This window comes from Ochotona princeps, chromosome 5, assembly GCF_030435755.1.
Source record: "Ochotona princeps isolate mOchPri1 chromosome 5, mOchPri1.hap1, whole genome shotgun sequence".
NCBI classification, from domain to species: domain Eukaryota; kingdom Metazoa; phylum Chordata; class Mammalia; order Lagomorpha; family Ochotonidae; genus Ochotona; species Ochotona princeps.
The window spans coordinates 39,571,046-39,580,711 of NC_080836.1; positions in this window are offsets into that span (position 1 = coordinate 39,571,046).

Sequence of the window (9,666 nt, forward strand, 5' to 3'; positions counted from 1 at the left end):
ATGCAAAGTTTGAACAACAGAGCTGCTAGTCTCAGCCGGACCATTTTTTGAGGAAGTGATAGAGTAGGCATTAGCTATGTGTCAGGGTAGTTGATATCATGCTGAGTGCAGGGAGGAAACAGACAAAAAGACCCTAACTTGGTAGGAAAGGGATTGGAAAGACACCATTAGGCCTGAAGTCTATAAAATAAGGCAGAATTATTGGAATACAGAACAATTTCCAACACTGGTTGGAGAAGTTGCTATAGAAGCCCCAAATTTAAGTCTGCGGTGAAAATCCATTTCAAACCATTTTATTCCAGGTTCTTGCTCCCCTCATGAGATAAGTATTCAAAGCAGGAACCTAAGTGAAGTGCAGCAATAAAATGCAGGTGTACATTCAGGTGAAGAATGAGCAACCCTGAGAGGAGAGAAGTTTTTCATGAAAGGGTTGGACAGAAACTGAGCTGTCCATGATAAAGCAAGAGAAGGTAATTAGGGATGCTACTATCTAGTGCCCTATTCAATGGGCCCTTTGATGGGGGAGAGGGTGGGGCTCTAATTGAATATACAATAAAGGTGGAGTTTGCTTGGGGTTTAGAGTCTCAGATCTTCTGGGAGACTGCCATGTCATCTCCACACAGAGCTCTGTGTATATATACTCATGAAATCCCCTTCTTTCCATTGCAGCAGACTTTAGTTCATTGTGGGAAAGTACTACATGGCTACATATACTGCAATAGCATATGAGGAGGTAGAGTCAGGATGCAGGACCAGAGACAAAACTATGGAAAATTTTTCATCTCCCTTATTCCCTAATCTTCAACCTATTCTGTAATATCTCGACTCACCTAATACACACACAGAAAGCCAATTCCTGGCATTGGGGTAGTAGAAGGAAGGCAATGTATATTGGAAACAGCAGAGCTAGGAGTTAGGGAGGTACTCCTTAATTTTGGGGCTCCCCAGTGGATTAGGTGTGAAGGTGACTATGGATTGAATTTGGCATGAGAGGTACATGTTCAGGTTCTTGATTGATTGGTAATGTTTGTGGCCTTTCTGTGACCTATCATTGATATTGTGGTCTTCAGAGAATGTTTGTGTTGGTCAAGTGGGTTTCAGTCTGGGAACTACAATTAGGTAGTGCTTACCTACTGCCTTGGACCTGGAAGCTCTCAAACAGAAATTTCTTGAGACAATACTGACCATCAAAGTGTCATCTGTTGGGGAAGCAAATGAGCTCATGGGTTTGGTGATTAGAACTCTTTAATTCAATGAATGTAGATTTGCTATCCAGAAGGCAGTACAAGAAAGTGTAAGCTAAAGGAGAGAGGCTGGGTGACTGGGGCCTAGTAGTATCTGACATCCACATTCAAGGCACTGTTTATAGAGGTTTGGTTTTGCAGAGGGGTTCAAGTACTTATCTCCAACATATGAGAATTCAAGGAAAAGATATAGATAATGGTTAGCAGAGGAATAGTATTTGTTAATAAAGCATTTCAGTAGAAATGAGGATATAATCCAAAGGGGCAACCAAGAAGGTTCAGGTCACTTCTCTGTGTGATCTGGAGGCACTTGAGCTGAATTTTCCAGGACAGGGTGGAAACTCCTGGGAATATAATGACTGCCCAATTTCTTTTAATGGAGTCTCAGAAATGTCATGGCATCAAGGGTAGGATGGGAGTGAGAAAGTTATTATGGTAATTTCATTTTGGGGACACAGAAGCCATGTTGGATATTTTCCATTGGCTATTGTTTTGACTACCATGGCAATCTGGAGTTGCAGGTCATAGAATTTTTATAGGCAGCCCTGGGGTTTTGGTGTGGAATTTCCTGACCCTTTTTCTGATCCCTTATCAACTATAGGGCTTTGGAGTTTGGTAGCGTTTCACATTTTTTTTTAAAAAAAATTTTATTTATTTTTATTGGAAGGGCAGATTTACAGAGAAAAGGAGAGGCAGAGAGAGAGAGAGAGAGAGAGAGAGAGAGAGAGAGAGAGAGAGAGAGATCTTCCACCTGCTGGTTCATTCCACAAGTTAGCAGGAACGAGCTAATCTGAAACCAGAAGCCAAGAGCTTCTTCTGGGTCTCCCATGTGAATCCAGTGTTCCAAGGCTTTGGACCTTCCCCCACTCTTTCCCAGGACAAAAGAATGGGGCTGGATGGGAAATGGAGTAGCTGGGGCACAAATCGGTGCCCATATGGGATGGCGGTGTTTGTAGGTAAGAATTAGCCAACTGAGCCACCGTGCCAACCCCAAACTGAGCTTTTCATCTCCCACCCAAAAGCTCCAGGCTTTTGCCATTCCTTTTGCAAAGCTATGGAGAACAAGTCACAGAGTTTAGTAAAGGAAGTGACTTACGAGATTCTCTCTGTGTGAAGAATTATAGGAGTCAAGAGTTTGATTCAGGGAAACTTTTTCATAGGCAATGTAAAATGCCAGCATGAAAATATCTCAAGTTTTAATGAATCACCTAAAGATCCTGATAAATCATACTTTCTGATTCAGCAGTGATGTCAACAGGTAGGTAGATAGGTATCTAGTGAATAAGGAGGAACTGAGATTCCAGCAGCAGCCTTGCCACAGCCCCATACTATCCAAATCACGACCCAAGCTAATCCAACAGGTCTGTTGACTCAACGTGTGTAACCCTCATCATGTTCCTGGAGGCCACCAGGTTTATGCTACAAACCACACATAGGAGATGCAAGACATTTCCAGCTCCCTAAGAAAGGGACAAAGACAAGAGCTGTACTCAAACTGCACCTAAACTCTGTTTTCTTTGAGTATTCGTTAGTCCCTGCTGCAGGTACCACCCCAACTCAGTGAAGGAATAGCTCGACTATTTTGAAGGCGATAACCAACTGTTTTCTTCCTCATGAAGACAGGTTGCCCACACACACATCACATTGTGCTCTGTTTCAATAAACTGCATTTTTTTCTTCCTTGTGTATACACATCTCTCCTTTGAATTAATTTCTCATATTGAACCAAATACTTGAAACAACAACACATCTGGGGAGGATGCTGAATTTCTGTACTTTCATTGAACATTCTGGTGCCAGGGGCTACTGGTCCCTTATCCAAACACTTTAGTCACAAATTTTTAGGTCAGGGTTGCAGTGGAGATGAAGAAAACCCCTAAAAAGTTGAGGGTGATTATGCAGGAATTGAGTGCAAATTTCGAGATATCTTACCAGTCTCTGACTTGGGCAACAAAGTGGAAGGAACACTGCGACAGGATGTGCCAAAGAAAGGGAAAGTTTGGGTGGGAGATGAAAAGCTCAGTTTTGGACATGCTGATTTTGACATGTCTTAGAAATATCCAAGTAGGCAACAGCACATATGGATCTGAAGCTGAAGACAGAAGGAGGCTGGAGATGCAAATTTAGGAGTCAGCAATATGTAAACGATAATTGAAGCTATGAAAATGGATATGACCAACCTAGGGAGTGTACAGCACAGGTTAAAAACTCAAAGTTGGCCTTTTGGCCTTCTCTTAAGTATCCTGGAAAAAGAAGAGGTTCAGGATCCAGTAAATACTTGACAGCTGAGTGAGAAGTCAGCAAGAAAATCTGAGGCCAAACTGGAAGAAAAAATCAAAGTGCTATCTGGTCAACTTATAAAGAACGAAGGTTTGGGGCCAGCATTAAGGCATGGGGGTTAAATCACTCCCTGAGAAGCTGGCATTCCATATGGGTGCTAGATTAAGTCCCAGCTACTCTACTTCCAATCTAGCTTCTTACTAATGGCTTGGGAAAGAAGCAGATGGCCTACATGTTTTGGCCCCTCCACCCATATAAGAGATCAGATGAAGCTTCAGGCTCCTGGTTTCTGCCTGGCCAGCCCTGACTATTGTGGCCATTTGGGGGAGTGAACCAGTGGATGCAAGGTTTCTCTATTTCTCCTTTCTTTCTAACTCTGCCTTTCAAATAAATAAATATATTTTAAAAAGTGGAGGAAAGGTGTATTTAACTTATGGTTCTGGAAGCTGGCAAGTGTAAGAGCATGGTGCAAGTATGTTGAGGTAGATTTTGCTGCATCATAATGTAGGGGAAGGCATCACATGGGGAAAAGAACAAGCATGCTCACTTTGGCAGCATCACCCTTTTATTATAAGGCTATTAATGTTATCATGGCCCACTTTATGACTTCATCTAATCCTAATTGCCTTCCACCAAAGTCCTCTGCCTCCTCTCATCCCCAAAGAAATGCCATCATTTGACTTTGGAATTGGATTGCAATATGACTTTGGGAGGAGACAGAAAATCAGCTCAAACCTCCATCCAAGAGTCATTTCCTTTTTTCTTGCCAACAGAACAGGTTTTCAATTTCAAAGTGGCCTTGGACTTCAGAGAGTCCAGTGGCTGAATTATGGTTGATTTAGGCTAGACCCAAGAGTTTCACTCTGTTTTGCCCAAATATTTGTTCAACAGCAGTTTCTGATAATCCAACAACAACAAAAAGTGACATACACTGGGAAGAATAGTGATTTAAGGAAAGCATTCCTTTTTCTCAGTAACAGACACAACCAGAAACAGCTTCACGGTATCACTATTCTCCCCTTTTCCTGTTCTAATCGCAGATACACTGTCAGAGCAGCCTTGGCAGCCTTGGCTAGGAGGAGATGAGGATGTAATCTCAGCATTTAGGGTGGCGAAATAGAAAGCTCAGGAATGCCTGTGTTGCTATTGACATAGCTGAGCTACTACTCTGGATCTACTCTCTCTCTCTCTCCTTCCCTCCCTCCCTCTCTCCTTTGCTCTCACTCTCTCTCCTTTCTCATTTTTGTTAAGTGAGATGGCCAGTGTCTATACTGTTTAAGCTACTGGTAGGTGGGATTTTCCCACTTGCAACCAAATGCATTTCCGACTATGGTTTTTAACTTGGGGCATTTTGTGTTTTTTTAGTTTCCCCATCGGCAAGATTGAGGTAAGAATAGTTTCCATCTCCAGAACTCTTATGCAGTTGGAAGTGTAAAATCATAATGCTACTTTGAAAAGCAATTTGGCAGGGTTTGCTAGACCTCAACATGCATGCAGCTTAAGGCCTAGAAATTCTACCTCAAGGTAAATCTTACAGAAATACATATATAGTGCATCAAGAAATATGTACAAGAGTATTCACTAAAGTGTTTTTGTAATAGGAGAAAATTAGAAATAGTCTAAATATTCACCAGGAAAAAATGCGTAAGTATAGTATATTGATATGAGAGTATGCAATGGAGCAGTTTAAACAGATGAACCAGCTCTCTTTATATATATATATAAAAATGTGGATGGATCTCAGAAACATAATGCTGAGTAAAAAAAGCAAATTGCACAGTGAGACATGCAGTAAGATCCATTTATATACATTTTAAAAGCAGACATTATACTACATTTTTATGGATATGTAAGTCTATGGAAAGTAGATTGGAAGGACATGCATTTGATACACTTGGGAATGAAGGATAAAGAAGATAAGAAAAAATAGGGGTCATGTCTAGACAGATGATAATATCATGCCAGCAGCGGAAAAGCTTGGATGATTGAATCAATTCAAATCTGTGCCTCTGCAGCTCAACCTTAGAAACAAAACAAAACATAATACTATTGCTCTTCTAGGATGAAATGACATAATATCCCAGTGTGTGGCACAGAGTAAGGGTTTAACAAATGGGGATCTGCTAGCTGTGGTCATTTGCATGCTTGCCTTCTGTACTCCACCTTGTTGTTTCTATAAGCTCTTTCTAGCATAACAATCTTAGAAAGAGAGGAAGTTTGGTGGAATACTTCTGTCTGTATCTAAATTTCCAGTTTCTATTTATTGTCTTGAGGGCTGTGAAAGCACAAGAGTTGATTTGGAGCCAAGTATTGGTATACACTGAGACTCCTCCAATGGGTAGGACAAAAGCGTTCCCCCAACTGCAGCCCCAGGTCACTAATTCTCCAGGGAGCTAGAGGAGAGGGGCACTTCACATTTTGCCTACACAGCTTAGATTAATCAGGACTAGATTAAGTAAAAAGAGAAAATTATTGGGGAGTGTAAAAAATAGCTTTTCCAGCTGTTTTAAACGGAATTGTGAAATTCTCACTATCCTGAACCTATTATCCAATTCTGTTATTTCTACAACACGAGTCTTTTTGCTTGCAGTAACCATATCTGGAAATCAAATTTCTGAACCACATCTACAAGCAAGTGAAAGAAGCTCTGACCCATATAGAAAGGAAAAAGGGGAATTGACTGGAAAGATACTATAATTAAAGACTGAAAACCCAGGTCTTGAGAAGCAAGAAGCCATAAGCTCTTAGTCAGAAACACGCATAAGTTATTAGGTTATGCTTTGGGAATAATCCTGTCTCACATTCTAGAACTCCTCTGTCATTCTCTAGCGATAGAGTCTGATTGGCTTAGATTGAGTCATTTAGAGGGCCCCCAAAACTTACCATCCTATTAAGACTAATAAAATTGGGAAGAGCTTGTCTCCAAAAAGAAAAACTCTTCCAAAAGAAGGGAGAAGGTTTCTGGTTATCTTGGTCAGTTTGGGTTGCTGTAAAAATGTACACTAGATGGATGACTTAGACAATAGAAGTTTTACTGTCAGTTTTGGGGTTTGGAATGTCAAAATCTGGTGTCAGCATGATTGACTTCAGGTGAGGGCTCTTTTCCTGAACTGCAGACTGCCATCTTGCTGTGTCCTCACAGGGCATACAGTGAACTCTGTAGTCTTGGGATTTGTTATTTTATTTATTTGAAAGGCAGAGCTAGAAAGAAGGAAAGGGGAGAGAATTTGCTGGTTCCCTCCTCAGATGGCTGCAGTCTGGGCTGGGCCAGGCCCTTCTTCTGGATTTCAACAAATGGGCACAGTGGCTGAAGCATCTGGCTGTCCTTTACTGCTTTCTGAGGTGCGCTAACAGGGAGCTGTGTTGCAAGTGTAACTGCTGAGACTTAATGTGGTGACTTTATCAGATGATAGCACTGCAGAGAGCAGCTTAAAGCACTCAGCTACTGCGCAGCACTGAACTGCTGTGTTGGCTCCCATCCCTCATCTTTTGCTATTTTTATAAGAGGCTAATCAAATCAAGGGAGCTTCACCCTAATGACCTCACCTAAACCTTTTGTATCTCAGAAGTTTCATCTTCAAAAACCACCAGATTGAGGGTTATGATTCCTATGTTTGAATTTTGGAGTGGACACATGCATTTCACATTGCTGTCTCAGCAAATCAATAGATATCTACTACATATTGCATTTCACCAGAGAGCTCCAATGAGCCCCGACTGGAAAATACATTATTACAACTTCGCCATCAGCTCGCTTCATGACTTGAAGAGCTCAACAATTTTATCTCTTCCCCTTTTCAAACTTGCACAACACAATCAATGATGAACACTGCATTCTTATGTCACCTGGTTTAACAAATTCATGATAACACAAAATCAGGAAAGGTCTCAGCTCTCTTAAGAGAGTGAAGCTATTGCCTTGCCTTGGCTGCACAATAAGTTCACATGGGATGCCATTTAAGCACACACACATCCAGAGACACAGAAGAAAATTGAACCTCATTACTTTTAAAACGTTCCCCAGGTGAGCCTAATGTGCACCGAAGGTGGAGACGCCCTGATTTAGGGATTTAGTTTGCTGTCACTAGGCTTTCTCCTGCCTAAAGTTCTTTTGCATCTGAGAGGTAACTGTCAACTTCTGTTTTAACAGTTCCAGTGAGGGAAGTAGCTTAGTCCACTTAGGATGCCCTACCTAACAGAATAGCATCGACCAAGTGGCTTACACAACAGAAATTTCTTTCTTCACAGTTCTGGAGACTGGAAAGTTCAATAATAAGCCTGCTGTAGTGTTTGATGCCTGGTAAAAGTTCTCTAGATGGTTTGCTGACAGCTGCCTTCTGTGTCCTCATATGGCAGAGGGATAGGAGAGGAGAGAAAGGGGACGGGGAGGAATTATGCTAACTTTGCAGGGTCTCTTGGTATCAGGACATTATTCCCATTGGGTCAGAGCTCTCCTCTATGGCTTCATGTAGCCTAGTTACCCCCGCAAAGGTCCTCTGCAAATCCTGTCACATTGCAGAGGAGGTTTCAGTATATGGGACTTGGGAAGACACATTCAGCCCATAAGGGGGAGTCACAGCTCATTGCATTGAAAATGGTCTCAAGTTTGTAGAAAGCTCTTCTTTCTATTCATCTCAAATCTATCTCTTCATCAATTCTTGTCTTCTGCAGAAAAAAGGTTAAGACAAATGTGAATATTTGTTATGTATCAATTAAAGATGAAGTTTAGAAAGTAGATAGTGGTTTAAGTGTCTACAAAGTGCCTGGGTTTTGTTTCTAGTTTCAGCTAATCCTGGCAGGTGGCAATCCTGAAGTAACTGGGTTCCTGTCTCCCACAGAGATGACCTGGATTGTGTTCCCAGCCCCTAGCTCTAGTGTAGCTACAGCCCAAGCCGTTTTAGGAAGTCAACCAGTGGGATAAAGCACTATGTCTCTATTGCCCAGCCTCTCAAAGAAAAACAACCATGTCAAATAACTTAAAAAAAAAAAAACCAAAAAAACAAAAAACAACGACAAGGAAGGTTGGAGGCTGACACATGTGATGAGTCTTTTGCTTGGTATTTAGAGTTTGTATTATTTGAGATGAAGAGAGAGCTCCCATCCACTAGTTCACTGACTGCAGTGGCCTGGGCCACACCAAGAATCCAATCCAATCTTCCGTGTGAGTGGCAGGAACTCGATTACTTGAACCATCACTGCTGTCTCCCAGGGTTCATCATGTTAGCTGGAAGCTGGAATCAATTGGGAACAAGAGCCAGGATTTGAATCCAGGTACTCCCATGTGAGATATGGGTATCTTCACGAGTATTTTAACGGGTAGGCTAAGCACCAACACAATTATGATAGGTCTTTGTTACATTCAGGACCTCTCTCCAAACTCAAAAAAGATATTGTGCGGGAGATAGCTCTAAGATACAGGACAGAAAACTGGTATCAGAGAGACTGAGTACTCTACCTGAATTTCTGAAGCTGTGCCTTGGGAATTTAAGAATTCAAATCCAGGCATTTATGCATCTTAAACTTGTGCTCTTTGCAGCATAATCCTGCAGACTCCATCTCCTCTGTGGCAGGGGTTTAGCTCAGTGGTTAAGGCATAGGTTAAGCTGCTTGAATCCTGTATCTGAGTGGCTGGGTTTGACTCTGGACTCCTTGCTCTGTGTCTGGCTTCCCACTAGTGCTGTCCCTGGAGGGAAGCAGTGACAGCTTGGTGACCTGGTTCCTCTCACCTCGTGGGAAACCTGGATGGAGTTCCTGGTTCCTAGTTATCTGACCTTTATGGGCATTTGGGGGAATAAACAAGCAGATGGGAGCTCTCTGTTTCTCCTTGTCTCCCTGATTTTCAAATAAATAAAAATTTTAGAAAAGAATTCACAAAGAATGTTTTTTAAAAAAGCAAGTCTTTTTCTACAAAAGCCTTCTGCCTCACAGGTTAAAAGCTCTGACTCTTGGGAACATGCCTTCTCATACCACATGCTGCTTCTGCAATTGCTGGTTTTGGTTCCCCTTTGTTCCTTTTCTCTCTCTAATTTCATCATGCTTTTAATCTGCTCTTCACCTTAGCTCTTACTTATCTGTCACCACACACATTCATTTTACCTTTAGCTTAGCTCCAGAAATTCCTTTAATATACAGACATTCTAGT